Source organism: Myotis daubentonii, chromosome 14 (assembly GCF_963259705.1).
Source record: "Myotis daubentonii chromosome 14, mMyoDau2.1, whole genome shotgun sequence".
NCBI classification, from domain to species: domain Eukaryota; kingdom Metazoa; phylum Chordata; class Mammalia; order Chiroptera; family Vespertilionidae; genus Myotis; species Myotis daubentonii.
The window spans coordinates 47,993,261-48,016,406 of NC_081853.1; the positions used below are offsets into that span (position 1 = coordinate 47,993,261).

At 42.9% G+C, this 23,146-nt stretch overlaps 1 pseudogene; it reads right to left on the reverse strand.

Annotated features, from left to right (window-relative positions):
• Nucleotides 1-22,632: 22,632 nt before the first annotated feature.
• Nucleotides 22,633-22,817, reverse strand: LOC132215966 (small nucleolar RNA U3; annotated as a pseudogene).
• Nucleotides 22,818-23,146: the final 329 nt, after the last annotated feature.

Here is a 23,146-nt window from a genome sequence, read left to right on the forward strand (position 1 = left end):
AAATGGGGAATTTAATGAACTCACAGATATCAAAAGACAGACCTGCAGTATCTTTATCTGTGTAATTAATTAGCCTATGTCCGTAAAGTGTTCTGAGCATGAAGTGCCACAGATAGCTTGTGTTATTAATTATGATTATGCATGGGAAACATAACTGAACTTCTTGACTTCCATGCTCTTACCAGCTCCTGTTTAATGGTGCATTCCTTGTAGCTTTATTTTTCAATCAGCTTCAATTCTCCTTAGGAGGTGATATATTGAGGTACTTATTCATGCCTTTCAAGATTTCTCTTTAGAGAATTAAATTTTGAAAATGTGTGTGCAAATATGAGTGGCAGTGAGGAGTGACTGAAGGTGTCTGAGAGGGGGAGGAGTGTGTGGCTCACAGGAAGCTGGTGTTTAGAATATGCATCTGTTAGCACTAGAGCAAATTAAAAAGGGGAGAGACTGGAAGCAGGGAAGAATCCTGCTTAGGCAGGCGGTAATGAACACTTGAACCAGGGTAGTGGTTGGGAATTGAAGGGGTATGGTGGAGAGAAAAAGTCTTACTTTCGGAACGGTTGAAGACAATGTCCTAATGGACCCTTTGGCATGCTGGGGGAAAATCTGTACGTGGCTTCATTATCCTGGGTTAAAAAAGAAAAGAACTTTGGGAAGCTGGAAGTAGCCATGTAAATAGATGCAAAACTAATTTGGAAGGAGAGCACCACAAGTGTCCAACAGGCTGGAGGTGGACATCTCTGGGGGCAAGTGTGTGGGTCTGTGGGGTGCAGCAGGTGTGCCCAGGCACTATGTCAGCACAAGACTGTCTAGCAATCAAGTTTGTTTGCTAGTCTATACTTTGATGCAATGTAATACTCCCCATTGTTACTATGAGGAGTCTGTGAATGTATGCAATGCACAGGGTTATGGGATTGGTGCTTTAGGGAAGTCCTAGTGTTCTACCCCTGGGTCAGCAGCAGGCAGAGGGACATGGGCATTGAGAGAGTGCAATGAAAGTAAGGTGGAGAGTGTCTGCCACCATGGCTTCATGTGGCCATGGGAACAAAAAGCCACAGAGAATTCAGTGAAATCTTGCAGGGCATGGATCTCCCACAGTGTGTGAAATGGGATCAAATCCATATATTTTATGTCATTTTTGGAACCAAATTGACCTCAGCTAATCTTTAGATATCAAAAGTAAAGAAATCCTAGAACTGGAGATCTTTTCTAAAATTGAGGATTATATGCAGAAACTTATGTGAGACAAAAGCCCACTGCCTTTCTCCAGCTTTGCCCTTAGTATATCCATTCATTATTTTTCTACTTTTCTAGAATAGTCATGCATACCTCAATGGGAAAAACTGTCTTTTCAGAACTTTCTGAAAATTCTTTCCTTCCAGAAACACTCTGTTCTGCATTACTCGGGGCTTCTGATGAGATAAAGTCTAAATAATGATTCTGGAATATTTTGGACTTTTAATGAGATGAGAGCAAGAGAAACCTATCCCAGATCACTTTTGGCTTTTAATGAGATGAGGCCAAATAGAGAATGGACTAAGTTTATTTTCCCAAGCTCCTCAGATATCAAATATGGCTGAACTATCCCAGGAAATCTATACAGTAATACAAACACTTGGATAAAGTCTTCCAAATTGCTACCTTCTTTCCCTAACTTCTCTTCTTTTATATTCTTCATGTTGTCTCTTAAAAAAAAATACATTTTTATTGATTTCAGAGAGGAAGGGAGAGGGAGAGAGAGACAGAAACATCAATGATGATAGAGAACCATTGATCAGCTGCCTCCTGCACGCCCCACACTGGGGATTGAGCCCACTACCCAGGCATGTGCCCCAACTGGGAATCAAACTATGACCTCATGGTTCATAGGTCAATGCTCAACCACTGAGCCATGCTGATTGGACTTATCTCTTTTTTTATATAGCATACTAGAGGCCCAATGCGCGAAATTTGTGCATGAATAGGCCTTCCTTTCCCAGGTTGCCGGCACTGGCTTCCCTCTGGCACCCGGGACCTGGGCTTTCCTTGCAGCCCCGGCTTCATCTGGAAGGACTTCTGGTCTAATTAGCATATTATGCTTTTATTATTATAGATGTGTGTTTTTAATTGTAGACCCGAATAGCCTTTGTCACTAAATAGCTGTGTGACCTGTGGCAAGTCACCTGGTTTTTCCTCCTCTACCTAGCTCTGAAATTCTAACTAAGCATTGTTTAGTTTTTTAATAGATTGCTTGTTTAGCTACCTCTATTGACAAAACACTCAGGCTAACTGGTCATTTTATTGGCCATGACAAAAAGAGAAAAATGTACCAAATGTTTTCTTCTACAAATGACATTGATGCTAATTTTAATGACTCTGGGGGTGATAAGGCCTTCCTTGCCTGGCCTCTGGTACTTACCTATGAAATGACTTGAGTGTTGGAGTCACCTGTCTTAAGAGAGAGACATTTCACTCCTTGTGGAAGTTACCACATACGCCTAAGAATGCAAGTCATGTAAAGGATCCCAGGAAAAACTCAGTGTATCTCTAAGATGTATTTCATTCCCAAGTTTCTTTCTATTGTCATTCTAGGATGCAAACGGGGTTGGAGACAGGAGCTCTCTTTAATGGAATCTGAGCGGTACCTAACCCCTGTGGATATCTGTTGAATGTTAAATAACAACAGTGATCATGTCATAATGATGCCCAGCTCACTTGGGAGAGAATACCAAAATAGCGGAATTTCCCCGTTACTGGCAGCATGGCCCAGGAGCATCCTGAGGTGAATTTAAAAACCTCAGCGATTCAAATCACATTTCCCATAGGAAATACATCTTCTGGCTTGGAGTAATTGTTCCGCTTATTGCTGGTTTACGGTGTGATTTGTTAGTCTTTGTGTGAATCTTCCAGGTCTGGAAGAAATATATTGCGCTTTAATGATAAATAATCTCCAGAAGAGAGGAAACAATCCAACCAGCTCCCCTGGCCGGTGCCTTTCTCCTCTTTTTCCTCAGCCGGTATTTTTCCCAACTGCTTCAGTTGTTCTGAAGTAAATTGTTACTGTATGAGCTCAATTGAAAAAGCTGCTATAGAAAACAAGCTGCCACAAGCTATTAAGAAAATAACCCTATTTCAGTTTTGAGTGAAAAGGAAAGAAATTAACTCCATTCAAGATACGTATATATTTTTTTTTCATTGGATGAGAATCTTTTCCATGGTGTCAATGAAAAGGAACTGTGGCCTTCTTATCCTCCCTGCTTTTCTCAATCCAGCCCCCAGTCTTATTCCATAGTAGCCTGGAGGAAGCTGTGGGAAGTCTTGGTTAAAAGCTTTCTGATGGGGACGTTAATGATTGGTTTGGAAGGAGCCAGAGTTAGTGGGCGTGAACATGGCTTTCCTCCAAGGTCTGCAGGGCCGTGCGTAGCACAAACACCTTCTTGACAAGTTCCTAGGCATTACTGGGCTTGAGCGCACATTCCTTTATTCAGTTATGGTCTACTAAGTGCCAGATGTTTTGCAAGGCGACAAGGATATAATAAAGAAGACATAATACTGCCGTAAAATCACCACATCTTAGAGATCAATAAGCAATTATGGGCTCCTTCTTGGTAAATATGATGTCAGTGACAGACACAGGTTGGAAGCAGACTGTAGGACCACAGCCCAGAAGCACCTACCCAGCCTTAATGGGATCACAGACGTTTCCTGGAGGAGGTGACACCTGAGTTTCTTTCAACGACAAATAGGAATTTGCCAGTTATAGAAAGGGCCAGAAAAGAGCTTATCTTGCAACAACTTATTTGCTTTGCCCATTGAAATTTCGGTAGAATTATTGTAGCCCACCTTTCCATACACTGTCAGAATCCCAAAGGGGACCTTCTTGTGGCCATTTCTACGTCCTTCTGTCTACAACTAATTGTAATAGCTACTAAGCACCTACAATAAAGCCGATGCTGGGTTGGGTGCTTTGTAACATCTTATTTGTCTTCATTGTACTCCTATATTTGCAGATGGGGAAGCTGAAGTCACACAGCCAGTAGTTCAGAGAGCTTAGTCTGTTTTCCAAATATCTAAATAAGCACTATAACATGCTACAAGTTAAAATGAAAAGAAGCCTGTATGGTCTAAGCAGAAAGAATATTCCAACCTGACCTCTACACTTTCTATCATGAAAAACGTACAGCAGGTTTGTGATAAGCAGCCTTCTTATTTTCATAGTTGAACAGTATTATTTTGTTGTGCTTGCTTTCTCTTTTCTAGTATTGTCAGGCTCAGGAAAGTACATTTGTATAGCACATTCCCACTTCTTATGAAAAAACATCTTGATGCTTCTACATTATTTTTTAACCCCAAAAGAAACTGGAATTCCAGAACTAGTTGCGAATAGACTTTATGAAACACTGAGCTGCTTGAGGCCAAAGCAGAAAGGTGGGAACCTTCATAGCCTCCTGCTCCTATGTGAATGTAATGGTATATGAAATTAGATTCTAAAGTGGCTATTTAGGGTTTTCTTTCCTCTTCTGGGTTCATAGAAAATCAAAGAAGTACATTAGGAAGTTTTGATCATCATCCCTGGACTGGTCCTTAGGCAAAGACCAATGACTGCGTCTGAAAATGTTTTTTCTTCTTCTCACACATAAGGCTAGACAACATTTCTAAGCCTTCTCTGCAGTTCAGTCTGGTCATGTGACTGAACTCCAGCCAATGGACTGTGAGAATGAATGATGGGCACCACATGCATAAACCTTCCCATGCAAGTTCCTCTAGGCTCCTCACCCTTTCCAACTGCCTGGACTAGAGGTACTTCTAGAGTGTTTTGGAAACTGTGTGTTAAAGATCCATGATCAACTGCCTCCTTGAATTGTAACTGAACAAAAAACCCCCAGAGGTTTGGCTGCCTGTCACAATGAAAGCCAAACTTGTGAAACAGGTGCCCTCTCTTTCCTATCCCTATAAGAATGATGAGCTTGAGCAGGAAGAGAAATTGGTCTTTGAGACAGGAGTCTGCCATTCCCCCAGATCATATGGCTCCCTGGATTAATTTATCAACCTGGTTTGTTCCTGCTGCTGGGTTTCTGATGAGATTTCTGACCACCAGGGTCTGCTATTTCTCAGTTCTTATTTCACCCTTCTTCTCTTGAAGAGTTGTCCATTGTAGTGGCCTCATTAACTCTGACTGTTTTCAAAATTTTACTCAGAGCAGGGAAGTTTAGAACTTCCCACCCTCAGAAGATGGACCTGCTGAGTGAGAGCTGTGTTTGGGGGAGAGCAAAAATATTCCTTCTCTCATTCATATTTATCAGTGGAAGATACTGGCAGGGACCTGATGTCAGATTTTTAAAAAATAAAGTTAAAATTTAGTGTTGAAAAATTTTCATATGTACTGTCAATGTTTTTAGGGGTCTTTTTAAATCTGAGGTTTGGGGACAGTTTTTCTGGATAGATTTGGGGCTCTGGGCTCTGTCTACCACTGGTGCTGCGTCCAGCTTATATGCAGACAATAAGCCAGAAAACATCTCTTGCTAGTGAATCTAATTCTCACTTTAATAAAATATCACAGAGCATGACCCCCCAGTAAGTACTAGTAAGCAAAGTGGCCCATGACCCTGTTACTCTAGACTTCAGGGTCTGAGAACTAGGTAAAATGCTTGCCTTCTCTGTGACTCTACAGTGCTATTTCCTTCTTATTCCTCCATAGGCGAGGGGTGAGCTGGAAGGATGCCTGTTTGTTATGCAGTAGCCCACAGATGGTATCGTCAAGATATGCCCCTCTTCCTACTTCTGCAGACCGACAATACGGTAGACGTGGGTAGGAATAAGAAACAGCTGAGGAGTTTGAAGGTATGTTTGATCTTATGTGTTATTGATATTTGTATTATTGCTTGTAGATCCATATTATTGATTTTATATGCATGTCACACCCAGACTGAATTGAATTGAATTTTATTTCCCTAGACAGAGAGGCATTTCCTTATCCTCTGGTGGGTTTCCAGTCAATGACCAGGTCACTCCAGGGAAACCACTATACATTTCAATTCCATTCTAACAATCTACTTTTGTATTAGATAGTGTAGTTTATTTATATGTATTGCTATTCATGATAGTCAGTAACCCCCCACTATAATGCAGTCAGATATTTAAAACTATATGAATTGGGTGTGAGATGAGCATGTTCTTTAGAGCTTACTGTCATGGGCAAATGTGAGTGTGGGATTGAAGGGATGTGAGTTCTGGGTCAGGTGACTGGCGGAGCCAGTATCATTGATTATTCCATTGGTTGACATCATTGACTGATGCAGTTTGATTGGTACCCAGTTGGGTAGTTCAATCTTAATTGATTGAGCCAAGAGAATATTGGAACCTATGTATAACTTCCTGTTATTTTACTGTCCCCAAGCATCCCCCATAAAACTTACATAATGAAAATATGTTGTATATTTATATTTTGATAAATTATAATTTAATAAAAGTACAATGATAACTCTATCTCAAGAGCAGTGTTAACAAGCACTCTGAAAGTTAGAGGAAAGCAAAGTTAAACACAAGTCCAAATAAACAAATTGCAAAAATGAGCAAAACATTACATATACTTAATACACCATTCCTCATCTATCATATTGAGGGGGAAAATTAAATTTTGGCAACACAGACTTTGGAAAGACCTCCTCATATTTTTGTTGTTGAAATACAACCTGCAATAAAACTTCTGAAGAAAATTCACATACATACGTGTATACATGTATGTGTGATATGTGTGTGTTCACATACATTAATTTAAAATTACTATTTTCTAATCTTAGAAACCCCACTTTCACAAACTATAACCTAGATAGTAAAGAATAATCAACCTCAGGAAAAGAAGTCGATGACAGAGTCACTGCAGGAAAAACTGTTGATGATCAAGTCAGTCTAGGGCAGCGGTTCTCAACCTGTGGGTCGCGACCCCTTTGGGGGTCAAACGACCCTTTCACAGGGGTCGCCTAAGACCATCCTGCATATCAGATATTTACATTACGATTCATAACAGTAGCAACATTACAGTTATGAAGTAGCAACAAAAATAATTTTATGGTTGGGTAACCACATGAGGAACTGTATTTAAAGGGCCAGAAGGTTGAGAACCACTGGTCTAGGCAGACAGGAACAACAAGTTGATGACCAGGTCAGTCCAGGGAAAACAAGTCAATGACTGAGTTAGCCCAGGGGAAAAAAGTCAATGACAGAGTCAGTCAGGCAAAATAGGTTCATGATTGAGTCAACCAGAAGAAATAGTTGGTGAAAATCACTGAAATCTACTCAGGTGAGGGAAAATAGCCTGTGAGCAAATCACTCCAAGAAAGCAATTAATATTGAGATGGCAGGCAGTGAATCATCCCTTTAATCCATGGAAAACAGCTCATGAGCCAGTCACTCTCCAGAAAACAATGATTGAGGCAGTCCAGAGAAAAGAGCTGAAAACCAGTCAGTCAGGGGAAATAAGTCAAAGCCCGAGTCATCCACTGGAAATAGTTGATGGATATGGCTGAAATCTCTCCGCTGAAGGAAAATAGCCGATGAGCAAGTCACTCCAATAAAAATGATTAATAATGAGCTGGCAGGCAGTGAGTGATCTCCTCAGTCCATGGGAAACAACGAATGATCCAGGGACTCCAAGGAAAACTATGACTAAGTCAATGTAGGGAAAAGAGTTGATGACCAACGCATCTCAGGGCACATATGGACGATGGAGTTGGGCCAAGGGAAAAAGATGACTGAGTCAGGGAAGATAGTAGAAATGAAGTCCCCCCCAGGAGAAGATTTGATAATTGGTGGCTATATCAATAGATAAGTCAATCTAGGAAGAACTTGATGACAAAATGACATTAACATACCCTTAGTGAAGCGAAAACAGTAAATGACTATGCTATTCCAAGGAAAATGGTTAAAGAGACGACAAGCAGTGATTTCATCAGTACGAGAAGACAACAGATCTGAATCACTCCACAGAACATAGAGAATGAGTTCACGTCAAACAGTCAATGACCTAGTCAGTCCAGGGGAAATAGTCAATGTGAGGGTCAGTTCAAGCAGGAAAACTACTGTTGGTGTTTGTAACATAGCATCCCATGATTCTTCAAATATATATCATTAACATATTGTTTATTATTATTTGGAAAGCCATCTGAGCACTTGTCTCCATTCAACTACAATATTCCTGACACCATCTCAAAGGCACCAATAATAGCTATATTACCTAGGGGCAGCCATAGCTATGTTACATTCTTTAAAGAACATTATGTGTAGGCTGGCCTGTGTTGCTCAGTGGTTGAGCATCCACCCATGAAGCAGGGGATCACTGGTTTGCTGGCTCAATCCCCAGTAGGGGGTGTGTAGGAGGCAACCCATGGATTTTTCTCATTGTTGCTTCTGTCTCTCTATCTCTCTCCCTTTCTCTCTCTTTAAAATCACTAAAAAGATACTTAAGAAATAATATTATGTCTATCCCTGGCTGGGTGGCTCAGTTGGTTGGAGAATTGTCCTGAACACCAAAATGTTGATGGTTCGAATCCCAGTCGGGACACGTTTAAGATAGGAGGCAACTGATTGATGTTTCTTTCTCACGTTAATGCTTCTCTCTCTCTCTCTCTCTCTCTCTCTCTCTCTCATTTCTCTCCTTGCCTCTCTCTAAAATCAATAAAAACATGTCCTCAGATGAGGATTAAAAATATTATGTCTAAATAATTTCAACTTTCTAATCCCTATTGGCATTCTCAGATTGATTGTTCTCATTCACACACTCTCCCATTGGGGTAGCTCCCTTAATAACTGCTCTTTCATTTAGATAATCTTTCATGATCTCAACTTCAATAATTAAATGTCTTTAATTCTGTCTTGATAATTTCTAGTTGGAAAATTTTATTGATTTTCTTCTTAAGGTTAGATTGATTTAGTCATATTTGTAAGAAATAACCATCAGGAAGTCCTTTTTTCACTATTTTTTTTGTGTGTTTGTATGATATCTTCCCCCCTCTCCCCATTGTAGCCTGCCATGACACTAAAGGTCCCACGTCTGTGATGGTGCAAGGTCATTATCTGCTCTTTATATCTCTTACTTATGACCAGTTAGGTAGGTTACTTATACCACAATATGTAGAATATTTAATAACTGATATGTAATATAAAAATAAAAAGTATATGTAGCCCCTTTTATTTCTAGAACTAAACTATATATACGACATATAAATTATATCAGTATATACCATATATGTATATTTATATTACATAGTATATATTTATGTACCATAGTGTATATTTATATACTATATTGTTACTATATCTAAATTTTATATATACACACACACACACACACACACACACACACACACACTTTATATAACCTAAAAACTTATTTCAAAGTGCCATATGTGTAACACAAATCCTTCATCCCATCAATAGAATAATTTCCTAGTTGCTTTCGGGTGTTTGAGGTTCTCAGTATGCTCTTCTGGCAGATACAGCATTCACCAGCTCAAAGGTGCTCTGTCAGAGCCATGGTTTGACAAGTGCATCAAACTCTTCCAACATCTTCCCCGTTATGACGACAATCACTGGGAGACTGGCAATCTTGTTGCAGCCTGAGTGGGGTTCATGCCTTTGCCCTATCTTACATTGAGGTCTCTATTGGTCCCCAGGCCTTGACCCTTGTCCTTTCATGTTTCCTTCCCGCAGTTAGTCAGGTTGATACCTGGGCGCTGGCTCATGCAGGGGCTGCCTCTGGGGGAAGCGGTCCAGAGGGACAGGCAGAGAACAGAAGGCAGGAGTGGAAGATAGCAGGCCAGGGGCAAATTGGCCTCTCCTGGTTGCAGAACCTGGACCTTTTGTTTGCCTTTCTCATGGAGGGAATCCAAATGACTGTGGGTCCTGCCCAGGCCAGTCACAGGAGAGCGGGCACTGTTGAGAGGGAGACAGCTGGCTAGGCTGCTGTCCATGAAGTGGAACAAAGACAGAAGGGCAGAGGCAAGAAGAAGGGACATGGACTAACAGTAAGATGAACTGTGGTTATTGACAGGCTGTTTGGATGGGCTCAGTCTGCCCTGGGGAGTGTGAGGCGTGGGAGGGGAAGAGAGGGGGGTATGAGGCTCGTTTGCATAAAGGTCACTTGAGGAGGCACAGGGGGGTCATGGAGACATTTGCTGGGACATCCGGACAGAGTCTCCTCCAAGACTTGTTCCAAATGTCGGGGATGGCTGCTCCCCACAGGGGTATGCGTTGTCAAATAACGCAAAGCTCCCTGAGCTCAAGTCGGGGGTCTGGCTCTGACATATTTTAAGGCCCATTGACCTTGAACTTTCTTCAGCCATAACCTGAGCCCAACAGGGTTAGGTGTTACAGATGGCTGATTGGTCTCCCTCTCTCTCCCAAAGGTTTTTGAACCAGGAGACAAATTCTCAGCTCATTAAACAAATAACAGTGGATGGCAGCAGATCCAGAACCCAAAATAGAAAAGCATTTTGACATTGCAGCGACGTGTGCTTTCTGAGATAAACCAGAATTGACATTATTTATTAATCCTGGAATTTATGGCAGTTTTACTGTTTACTGGCCAATATGGAGGGATTTAAATATTTGAATAGCGTGTAATGGTATGGACTCACTGAATATCTGTTGTGTTACATTTCCCCCCACCCCTAAATGTCTTCAGGAGGGAGGAGCTGAAATATAGTGCTCAAACCTGAATGAAAACTTCATTCATTATTCCGGGGCCATTGGATTTTTATGGTTGAGGGAGGGGATGGGCTACTTTCTCCTTCTTCATCAGAATGGTTTATCAGCTCTTTGCAGGGTGGAAGGTAGAGTGATTCACTTGACCGCTGCCCAGACAAACAGATGCCTCCTGAGTGTCCACTGCCTTCCCCCTCCATGCTGAGCGGAACACACCATTCGTCATCTGTGTTATACTTTTTTAATTTAAGGAACATCTTCTCCTCTGCCAGGGAACTCAAAAGTAGACATTCTATAGAAACGTGAACTGTGAAAGTGTAGCCTATAGTTTATGGCCAATGTGCTTTGAAGGTGAGAAACACCCTGTAGTCATACAACATTCCGGCAGCTTCTGTCCGTCTTTCATCCACTTTCCCCCCTGGTCTGCTAGCTGACTTGCGTAACCCGCAAAAGAGATCTGAAGAGGAAAGAAGAAATGAAGAAGCACACTGGGAAAATTCTGCATTTATGAACTTAAAACTCCAATTGACTTGCTTCCCCCGGGGCGGAGACGACAATGGGAGCATAGAATTGGTCCAGTTAGCCTGAAAAAAAAATTCACAGAGCGAGACTGGTGTGGTGGAGAGATCAGTGGACGGGGAGAGAGAAGAGCTGAATGCTAATTGCCATTTTCTGAGCCCCTTAACTTCCCAGTGATTCAGTTCATACTTTGGGCACTGTTTTCTCTTGTGGATAGCTTCTACTTCTTGTTATTCTGTGGTTTTCTTTTCTACTTCTTGTAAGGCTTAGGAACATACAAGATAGAAAATGCCCTAGGACTGTGTATTGGTTAACTTTCGCTGTGTAAAATATTACCCTGTAACTCTGTGGTTTCAAACAAAAGCCGTTTCATTTCATTTACAAGTCTGTGAATCGTCCAGTCCTGGCGTGGGCTGGCTCAGCTGATCATGGCTGGCTCGCAGGCATCTGCGGTCAGTGGGCAGGTTTGCTGGGTGATGGAGAATGGCCTCCCTTGCATGTCTAGTGATTGGCAGGTTGGCAGACAGGGTCTGGATGCTTATTAGCTTGGATTCTCCCTGGGGTGTAAGGGTGCTCCTCCACATGACTTTTCAGCCTCCAGGAGGCTAGCTTAGGCCAAATTCCATGATGGTCTCAGGGTTCCAAGTTCAGTAGGTGGGCAAGCCAGAATGCTCAAGCATTTTTCAAGTCTCTGATTATATCACATTTGCTAATATTCCATTGGCCAAAGCAATGATATGGACAACTCAAGATTCAAAGAGAGAAGAAATATCTTGATGGGAGGGAAGAAATGTATGAGCATTTTTGCACAGAGTGCATTTTGAGACACATGAAGAAATATAGTGATAATGACAGATGACAATTTTGAATGTTTACTATGTACCAGACATCACACTAATCACTGAACTTACATGATCTCATGACACTTGACCTCCTCAGTCCTACATCTTTGGTATTTCCATTAAAAAAAAAGTGACGGTTTAAGAACCCTGCTCTGCTTTTCACAGCAGAAGTGGTGCAGAAATGTTTCTTGTAAATAGGAATTTTGTAACTTAAATTATATTTTCAGCACTATAGGGGTGTTGGCAATTTCAAAGAACCCTGTAGAGAATCCTTTTTGAAAGTAAAGAATCCTTTCATAACACCCCAAATCACCTCCTGTCTTAGCTGCTTGGCAGGTCAAGGCAAAAGGATTTCAAAATATAGATGATGTAGTCCTAGCTGGTTGGCTCAGTGGATAAGCGTAGGCCTTCGGACTGAAGGCTCCTGGGTTTGATTCTGTTCCTCGGTTTCAGGCCCTGGTCGGGGCTTGTATGGAAGGCAACTAATTGATGTGTCTCTCTCACATCAATGTTTCTCTCTGTGTGTCTCTCCCCTTCCCTTCCACTCTCTCTAAAAATCAATGAAAAATATCCTAGGGTGAGGATTAACAAAACAAAACAAAATATAGGTAATGTAGAAATGACTCTGATATAAAGTTGACTTGCCCCATGTTCAAATTTTACTGGCTGAGTAATCTTGGGCAAATTACTTAATTTCCCTAAGCCCTAATTGTTATTATTATTATTAAATATATTAATAGATACCTACCTCCATTGGGTTATTGGGAGGATTACATAAAAGGGGGAAAATATGTCCTGGCTGGCATGGCTCAGTGGTTGAGCGTTGACCTATGAACCAGGAGGTCACAGTTTGATTCCCAGTCAGGGCATGAGCCCAGGTTGTGGGCTTGATCCTCAGTGTGGGGGCTGAAGGAGGCAGCTGATAAATGATTCTCTCTCATCATTAATGTTTCTCTCTCTCTCTCTCTCTCTCTCTCTCTCTCTCTCTCCCTCTCCTTCCCTCCTTCCTTCCCTCCCTCCCTCCCTCACTCCCTCCCTTCCTCTCTGAAATCAATAAATATATTTTTGAAAAAGGGAGAAAATATATAAAGGGCCATGTATTTTATAGAAGTTCAGTAAATAAGTACAATGTATTCTTCTACATAACCAGATGTTAGATTTTGTGTAACTGCCTATCCCATCATTTCCCACCATGGACAAGAACCTCTTGAAAGATGTGTTTTCCAGTTCGGGAGTTAGCTTGGTCTGGTTCCCTTTGTCTGTTCTTCTAAAATCTTGCCATAAAGCTTTATCGCCGCTTTCATTCCTTGATCACATTCAAGAGGGTGGGTGAGGAAATGAATTCATAGCTCTGTAGACATTACTGGGGGAAAAATCTGTACTAAACCAATTTAAAATAAATTAGCTGAAAATAAGGCAGGTGCTGCCTAACACAGTCTGCGAAGTTATCATTTAACCCAATCAGCAGAGAACAGGAAAACCATTAACAAGTTGGGAAGCCATCCCAGGTTGTCCCAGGGCCACCACCCACAGGTGGTCATCGGAGAGGTTGCCATGGACGTTGGGCCACCAAGGAGGACCTGCAATGTCAGCACCAAATGATGACTTGAGGTGACCGATCTCCCAGTGCTATGAGAGCATGGGAAGGAATTTATAACTGGCGAATTACAAAAGCAGCTCTAATGAGCCCCAAGAGGCAATTGCATAAGAACTACAGAGAACATTGCAGACTCATATTTGCCTCCTTCTCAGGATTTTATATGAGCCTGCTAATGAATGTTCTTTAACAGTATGAGCTGAGAGACCTTAGCTCTAATAGCACTCCTGAGGATGCAGCCTCCTTTATTTGCAATCCTGCAAAGATCAGTTGGAGACTATTGTTAAACCATGAAATCGCCCCCCATTTGCATTGTGGCTTAAATTGGAAGGGAGGATCAGAGGGGAAGAATTTTCCCTTAACCTCCATCTCCATGCAGTCATGAACAGTAAATAATCAGTCCTGAATTAGATCCCTGGAATTAATTCCAGTGTGTGTGTGTGTGTGTGGGGGGGTGGGTGGGAGAGTGTTTCTCCATACCAACAAGCAATTCTCAGATGGGTATCCAAAAATTCAACTCCATTCAACTCATTTTTGACACTATCTACTCAAAGGTAGCACCAGACTTCACAGGCTCAGTCTCCTCCTCCCCCACTCGGATGCCTGTGCTTCTGAGATCAGAGGTTCTGAAGACCCCCTCCTCGGGTTTGGTTAATTTGCTAGAATGGCTCACAAAACTCCGAGAAACATTTTCCTGACTAGATCACTGGTTCGTTGTAAAAGGATAGAACTCAGGACCAACCAGATGGAAGAGACACATCGGGCAATGTTTGGGGAAAGGGCACAGAGCTTTTCTTAGGTCTCGGTGAAAAAGTACTCAGTTGATTAATTCTCTAGTTAAATTTTGGACAGTGGCTCAGAAAATTCCTCCCTTCTTACCTCCCTCCACTTAACAAAGAAAGCCTAATATGGAACAGCATTGTTCTAAGGTGTCTGACATGTATCAGGAAGCTTTATAAGTTTGGGTGCAAGATCCACCCTGGCTCTCCCCTGAACCTACAGCCCACCGGTGTTGCTGGTTATGGCTAGAAATCCAGACAGGGGGACGTGTGGATCTCTGTGGAAAACAGTGAAGGGTCAGCCATATCCCCATGTTTGTCTTTCTTGAATCAGGTGATATTCCAGGCCCAGGAAGGTACAAGGAGGAATTCAGCCCTGTTTTACTCAAGTCTTATAACATGGTTATGCTGGATTTAAATATAGGCAGTTCAAAAGGATAGGGAAAAATCATCTTTTTCATGGCAGTTTTTTTTTTTTTAGCTTATTCCTCGTATTGGCAGACCTCATCCAGGAGATGGTCCAGCTTCAATGACCTTTTGTTGGTAGAGCCACTTAGGAGCTTATTAAGATATTGATTCCTGGGCTCCATCCAGGGACTTCTGAGTCATTGTATCCAGGGAAAGGGCTTAATTTCTGCCTTCTTAATAAGAGCTCTTCTGATGCACTTCTTGGCTAAAAATCTCAGGCAGGCCCATGTGGCTTATGCGCCCTATCTGGAATCCTGAGAGGAACTGCCCTCCATTCCTCTGGCAAGAACACCTCACGTTCTTTTGTAGAACCACTCTGCTCATCCTGTGGCATAGAGAAGGGTGCAATCATTGGTCTTATGCCTTTAGCTGGTCCAATTGGATGCTGTCTTTCCCAGAGTGAGGTGACAGTAGGAAGAATCTGTTGGAGTCCATTGCTGCTGCAGAGGTACGCTGCCCAGCTGGTATTAACTTCTGCTGCCTAAGTCCTCAGAGCTTCACTGTTCCCAGCTTTTGTCCAAGTTCCGTCCTTCAGTCATTTCCTCTGTTCTATGAAGCATCACAAACTCTTCAGATAGATTACTTTATGGCCGAAGTCAGCCAGAATTGTTCTGGTGGTAAAACCAACAGAGGCAGGGGAGGACATGAAACCTTGACATGTGGCTGGTGTTCTGGTTTTTGTTAGATGTTATGCCAGGAAGGAAATGAAGGTCTGTCTTCTGCACAGTCCATGAAAGGGAGTCTACACTGGCCTCCGCCTCCACCCCAGAGAGTGTAATGTGTTTCTTCTCTCTTGAGTTTAGACAACTGTGCTGTGAATACTTTTCTGTGTATCTGTTTCTCCTTCTAGGCTCTGAGCACAAGAACTGTGTCTTATTCCTGTCTGTCATTCCAGGAGCTAACAAGGGGGTTAGAATTCAGAGAGCTACTTGCGAAATGGGAGTATTCAGGGTGGGGCAAAAGTAGGTTTACAGTTTTATTCACTTTTCAACACAATAATTAATTAATTAATAACAGTACAAGAATAAACTCTGTGTTTTCATTCTGAACCTGAGCAGTGATGCAGGGGTTGGACTTTGTTTGGGACCCGACCTCATTGTGAACCCCACCTGTCTGGTTGGGGTCTATTTCTCCTCACCTTTGACTGTCCTGTGCTTCCAAAGAAAAAATAACTGTTCCAGCTGCCTCCAACTGGGCCATTATGCTTCCTTTTTGAAAGTGCAGAGGCCTCTCATTTGCTTAGGGATTTGTGTATTTCTTGGATTAATTTCTCATACTGGGCCTGCATTTGATTTTCCGCCCCTCCTGAGTCTATTCTGTGCTAATGGCATGATAGACAAAAGAAACACATCCCTCTCTCAACTCCCTAGGAGCTCATGAAATGAAAGTTTCCAATTAGTCCTAACCAGTTTGGCTCAGTGGATAGAGCGTTGGCCTGCGGATTAAAGGGTCCCAAGTTCGATTTTGGTCAAGGGCATGTACCTTGGTTGTGGGCATATCCCCAGTAGGGGGTATGCAGGAGGCAGCTGATCGATGTTTCTCTCTCATCGATGTTTCTAACTCTCTATCCCTCTCCCTTCCTCTCTGTAAAAAAATCAATAAAATACATTTTTTAAAAAAATAAAGTTTCCAATTAGCATTCTTTCCCTGGCAGCCCAGCTTTGTGATTAAAGAGCTTCATTGGCTTTGGAAAGTTTAAGGATTGAACACCGAGTGCTGACAGAGGACCGGGGGCAAGACCTTATGAATAGAGGCCAGATTTGAAAACAGGGAAAGCAGACGGATCCAGTGAAAGGGGCAGGGGAGACCACTGTTTCTGGAGAAGCAGAGGAGGACAGAAATAGACTACCGAGACCATTTGCTCACCCACCAGCGGAGTCAGTGGCGAGTTCCATAGAGGCAGTGTGGCCTGAGAATCAGGAAATTCCAGGGGGCTCGTCTTTGTTCCTGCTTTGTGAAATGCCACAGAGTAATTCAAGGAATCTTGCTTTGTAACTCCTTCCTCTATAAACTCACTTTGTTGCCTAGAGGTACTCTGAAATATTGCTTCTAAGGCAGCCATGTAGGATACCATGGGTCAGTCTGGTCACATGGAGAGGGAGACTGTGACTGGCTAGATGTTGGGAAATAATAGGATTGTGTTCCCTTTCTACCTACCTAGTTTATATCATGCCACACTGTAGTTCACCCCTCTGCTCCAATTTACTGCTGCTCTGTATTGCACTGTGTTTTCTTATGTCCATGCCTTCACATGTATTGTTTTTTTTGGCCTAGAACAGTGATGGCGAACCTATGACACATGTGTCAGAGGTGACACGTGAACTCATTTTTTTGGTTGATTTTTTTGTTGTTAAATAGCGTTTAAATATATAAAATAAATATCAAAAATATAAGTCTTTGTTTTACTATGGTTGCACATATCAAAAAATTTCTATATGTGACACGGCACCAGAGTCAAGTTAGGGTTTTTCAAAATGCTGACACGCTGAGCTCAAAAGGTTCACCATCACTGTCCTAGAACATCCTTCCCCCTTGACTTAGGTAGGGTTAGGATTAGGTAGGGTTCTTTAAAAACAGAGAGAATGACAGGGATTCACATGATTTGTTAAGGGATTGGTCTCAGGAGATGGGAAGGAAGTAGGATAAGTTAGGGGAGGGAACTAAGCAAGAATGTGATCTCAACTGATCCTACAGAGAGCTCTGAGTACGAGTTGCCATATAGATTGTCCCAATTTCAGGCAAGGCCCATAGACCTCCATATTAGTCATGGGAGAGGACTATGCCTGTCAGTGGGGTGTGTGACCTTTCCATGTGAGGACGCTGCCACTGGCCAGAAGCAGTTATCCTGAGAAGGGGACACGTGGGAACCATACCAGTCAGTAAAGCCGCTGAACAATGTAGGAGCACTGTCCTGGTAAAGGAGATCTTGGTGGAGCATCAAAAGCATCCCTTCCACTCCCCCCACCCCACTTTTTTTTTTTTTTACCTTTTCAAGTTCTATTTACTAAGTCTTCAAGACCTGGTTCTGGTCACATATTCTTTGACCATTTCTTTTCTTTCTAGCAAGGTAGGTGTCCCTCGTCTGTGTCCAATAGCCTCCTAGACCTACTAACTTCCACCTCAGCTCACTGTATATTTTTTTTAATATATTTTATTGATTTTTTACAGAGAGGAAGGGAGAGAGATAGAGAGTCAGAAACATCGATGAGAGAGAAACATCGATCAGCTGCCTCCTGCACATCTCCTACTGGGGATGTGCCCGCAACCCAGGTACATGCCCTTGACTGGAATCGAACCTGGGACCTTTCAGTCTGCAGGCCGACGCTCTATCCACTGAGCCAAACCGGTTTCGGCAGCTCACTGTATATTAACGGACCTCCTCTATTTGTTATCTTCTTGATGATATGAGAATACCCTTCCAATTACTATCTATCATCCCCATCTCAGTAGGTATAACAGAATAATATTCCATAAAATTATGTTGAGTGGATGAATAAAATCTTGGATCTTCCGTTACTTTTCTGCATAATTAAGGTCATATACCTAACTTTTGTGAGCCTAAATTCTCAGCTGTATAAGTAGCAATAATACCTAGCCAATGGTTTTAGTGAAGGTCAAGCCACCCAGCACTGTCCTAGCCATGAGGCAGGGTATGAAAGCCAGGTCTTCCTTTATCTCACTTACCTTGTGCAAGAGTCTGTGTGACAGTCCCCATGAAAAGGTGGTGTACTGCCTATGGAAGTGTTCCTTCTGCCCAGTCCTGCAGTTGGCACCTTGGACAGCTCCAACAGAGCTTTTTCTACTGTGCTGACCTCTGTCTATCAGTAACTTCTCCCTTGAGCCTTAATTTTGCCTCCTGGAGCCACTCAGCACAAGTCTGCTCTGCATTCCATGAGACAGTCCTTAAGGATTGATTATTGCAGGGAGTGTTACTGTCTCATCTGTTGTTCTCACCTCGTGCTGACAGTTGCAGTCAAACCTTTGAAGTTTGAGTCTTGCTTGTCTGCTTCCTTCCTCAGTTGTCGCCAGCTCCCTCTGTTACCTAGATGAGATGGAGAAAGTTGGAATCTCAATTTTTGTTAACTTCCCAGGAGAATGGTCTTCAGGAAGGTCTTCTGAGGACATACACGAAATCTTGGCTCTGTTTTTCTAATCCTGCCAACTCAAAAGTGGATATTTCTGCTTAGAGGGATCTCATATTCCCTTCTTCTTCCTCAACAATGTCTTGATGATAAATGACATCATATTCATAATTAATTTTTGGCTCTTCTGGATAAAGTATGATTATATTAGGGTAATGAGGAAGCACCAGTGCACCAGGGGTTAGAATACCCGGGCCTACTGCTAGTGACCATTAATGAATTGTATGAACTTAGGCAAATTTCTCTCTTTGTTCTGGAGGTGGCTATGCAGCTCTCAGCAGGTGAAAGGAGTAAAGACAGACAGATGTGAACAGAACAAACAAATCCAAAGAGCCTGAAGTAACAGGATTTGGTGATGTTTTTGATGGGGGTGGTGAGGAAGAGGAAGTTCAAAAATGACCCTTAGACACTGTAGGAACTCTAGCATGTTGGATAGAGAGGACGACCCTGCAAAGAAAATATAGAAACAGCCAGGGAGGTGAGAGGAAAACCAGGGGATTGTGGAATCCTGAGAGCCCAGATGATTAGAGATGAGGGGAGCAGTCATCACCCCTGCTGACATTTCAAGCAAAGTGAGGACTGAAAATTGTCCTTGGACTTTAGCGACAGAGAGGTCACCTGATGCTCACAGAAGCTTTTTGAAGCTTGTAATGAGGGTGGAAGACAGAATGGAGTGAATTGAGAAGTGAGTGGGAGGGGAGCATATGGAGACTGCAAGGATAGAAAATTTCTGGAAAACTTTGGGTGTGAGGAGGAGGAGACAGGGCTGTAGCTTCAGGAAATGTGGAGGGGGAGGGAGATACATTTCAGATGGGGAAGACTTGAGTCTTTTTAAGTGTTTTTGGGAAAGATGTGATTGAGACTCTACAGCAGAGAGATGGACTAATTGATACGCTAAAACGACGAGGGAAGAGATCAAGAATTCAAAAGGAGAAACTGACCTTGGTGAGGAAGGACACTGCCTTGAATGCAACCTCAGGAATACATGTGTTGCTGTGGAAACCACACGAATTCACTGGGCCAGCTGCTATTGCTCCTTCTATCACCCTCCCCACAGTATCTGCTAGGTACCTTTTATCTCGACCTCAGTTCTCAGCAGCCTGAACTCTGTGTGTGTGTCAGATGGAAGAAGGAGACTTCGTAGGCATCTCCTGAGTGATTGAGACTGAATTCCTATTGCCTCTGTTTCCACAGTGTCAGAGCAGGAGAGTTACTCATGCCCAAGTTTCCTGACTTTCTTACCTGGCTTCCTAAGTTCACCTCCTGCTGACCACAGTTGACTCTTTCTCTCCCTCCCCTCAGACCACTAGACAACTGCAGGGTGTATTACGGTCTCATTTACCCTGGTCTGGTTCAGGCTCCTCTGTCTTGGTCCAGAAGGAGTCAGCACTCTCCAGTGTTCTTGTCCATTTTTCTTATAAATGAAGTTACTTTCCCCATTTGCCAAAAAGGAGCCCATCTGCCTCACCTGTGTTTGCTAAGTGGCTCGAGTGTCATTGAAGCTAATTTCAAGATGCATGACTAAGTTCTATAATGTCAACAAAATGCTGACCATATTTAAAAAAATGTGTCACTTAAAAAAAAGCCAAGAAGTAATGATAAGAAACACCAATTATCTAAGAGTTTTAGTATGCTCATATGTGTTTGTGCATAACTAGCATTCTAAAGGCCTTAAGAAAGAAAGAACCACAGACTTTTTCAAAGCAGCAAGAAACTGTGAGCCAATAAACATTCTATTCCCGTGACACCCTCTACTCATCCAACCCAATGATGATGAAATACACACCGACAGGAGCAATAAGGAAAATAATAACATTATCACTGGATCAATGTCTATTGCTGGCTTTATAAATAAAGGACTTGGCTTCCCATTGATGTTTAATTTTTGTAAATGCCTCTGGAAATTTAAGTAGCGGTAGGAAAACATTATCCTGAGATAAGGTTCAATTTCTCCTAACATAAGCTCTTAAACCTTGGACGTGTGCAGTTTTCAGTCTGGGACAAAATCAGGCGAACAAATATCTTTGGATCAGGCTGTGATAGATTTATTTGAAATAGGCTGGCTTTAGTGCTACCAGTCTTGGGGACTATAGAGTAGAAGTTGGTTTGAATGAAGGGGCGGAGGAATCCCAGAAGTCTGTTTTTTCCCCTCTGTGGTTTGTTTTGAGATACCCATCAGCAAAATGGGGAGACTCTCCCCTATCTATGTCACATGACTGATGCTGCAGCGTGTGCCAAGTTTGTAAATAGTGGGGGGCAGGTGTGGAGGCTTGGAAGGGCCCACCTGTCATTGTAGGACACTATGATGGCCTAGTATTTGGTTACTCCTGGCTGTATCTCAGCTGCTCTGGTGTTGACTCGGATCCCCGGGGCTGGATAATTGCACTGGCTTGAATAACAAATGAACTCCTCCTTGCTCTACCCTGGGAAAATCATGATGACAGTACTTTGAAGTCATGGAATTGTAGATATTAAAGTTGAAAGGAAGCTTCCTCCAGAGATCTGCTAATTTAGGATTCCTCAGTCTTCAAGCAGGTACTGCATAAATGGCCCCATTCCTCAGAAGAAATTCAGAAGATCCAGCTAATTAGAATAGAGGGCAGGTAAGTGATGTCTAAGTCTTCTGCGTAGAGCAGTGTTTCTCAGACTTGAGCTTGCACAGAATTACCAGAGGCTTATTAAACCCCAGATTGCAGCCCCCCACCCCCTTTCCCGGAGTTTCTGATTCTGTACATTGGGGGGTTGGGGCCCAGGAATTTGCCCTCCTAACAGAGTCCTAGGTCATGCTGATGCTGTTGGCCTTGGTCAGGAGACCACACTTTGAGAAACACTGGCCTTCATGATTTCATGACCCAGAAGCTGGGCTCTTACGCTAACAGGTGAGTCTTTCTACAAAAGGAGGCATAAAATCCACACATTCCCAGAGGAAGGCTATTCCTTTACGAGAGGCTCTTCAGAGTCTCTGCCTGAGTAGGAGCAAGCTGCCTTCCTCACCATGACCTCGGGTTCCAGCTACTCCAAAGGCACGCGGAGGACGTGGAGACACCAGGATTTCTCATGAAGCCCAGCCTCTGACCTCAAATCTTTAAACTTGAGAGGAGAAGGGCTATTACTTCCCTGGGAATCTGGAACAGAAAGCAAATGTGTGAGGGCCTTTCTGACGTGGGACAAGCTGGATTTGCACTCGCCGACGTGAACACTCAGGGCCCAGCAGACCTGACAGTGATGAATGATGCTGGATTCCACTTACATTCCATCAGAGCCTGCAGGGTGGAGACCTCAGGCACTGAGCCCAGGCCCTCTGGCCCTTCCTGTCAAGGCATCTGCAGGACAGGAAGACATCCGAGCAGCTGACAGGCAGCAAGGAGGAGAGAGGGAGGGAAAGAGGCATCAAAGTGGGCGTGGCGGCTTCAGGATTTAGGCTGAGGCAGGGATGAGGGTAAGGGGATGGATCCTGGGAGAGGAGGGAGCGGTGGGAAACAATGGAAGGATTTTCTTCTGTCCTAAGAATCCTAGACCCTTTTTGGACCTCCCTTTTCCCCTGATGGGAGAATCTCATGAAAACTCCGCTTGCTTCAGAATGTATCCCACCCCACCTGAATCAAAGCAGTGCGAACAATTCCTGCAGACTGTGTGTTCTAAATAGATTTGCTTGCATTTGCCTTATATAAAAGTTAGAAAACAAAAACGCTGGACTTTTCAAGTCATTGTCCTGCTTCTGTCTGTTAATGTCTAGCCTGCAGGCCTTCTAGTAACAAACTATAGAAATGACCCCTGAAAGTATCATCTTTGCAGCCTTGCTGAGCATTGCTCCTCCTTCTGCCTTTGTTTTGATTGCTTCCATGTCTTCATTTTGTACTTTCTCGCCGCTTCCCTCTTCTTTTTTTCTCTATGAGGAATTCAGATTCCTGCTCTGCTATCCACCTTTCCTTCCAGTCTTTGGCTCTTAAGAGCAGACTGGGTAGGTGGTTATGAAACACAAGGTTCAGTTTCTAGAGCTTCCCCAGGCAATTTGCATTTCAGGCAAAATGAGCCCACCTTCACTTCTGTTTTGCTTAATGTAAATGTTCCTGAAGTGCAACAGGGGTACAGAAAAATGCACATAGCATGCACTTTCAG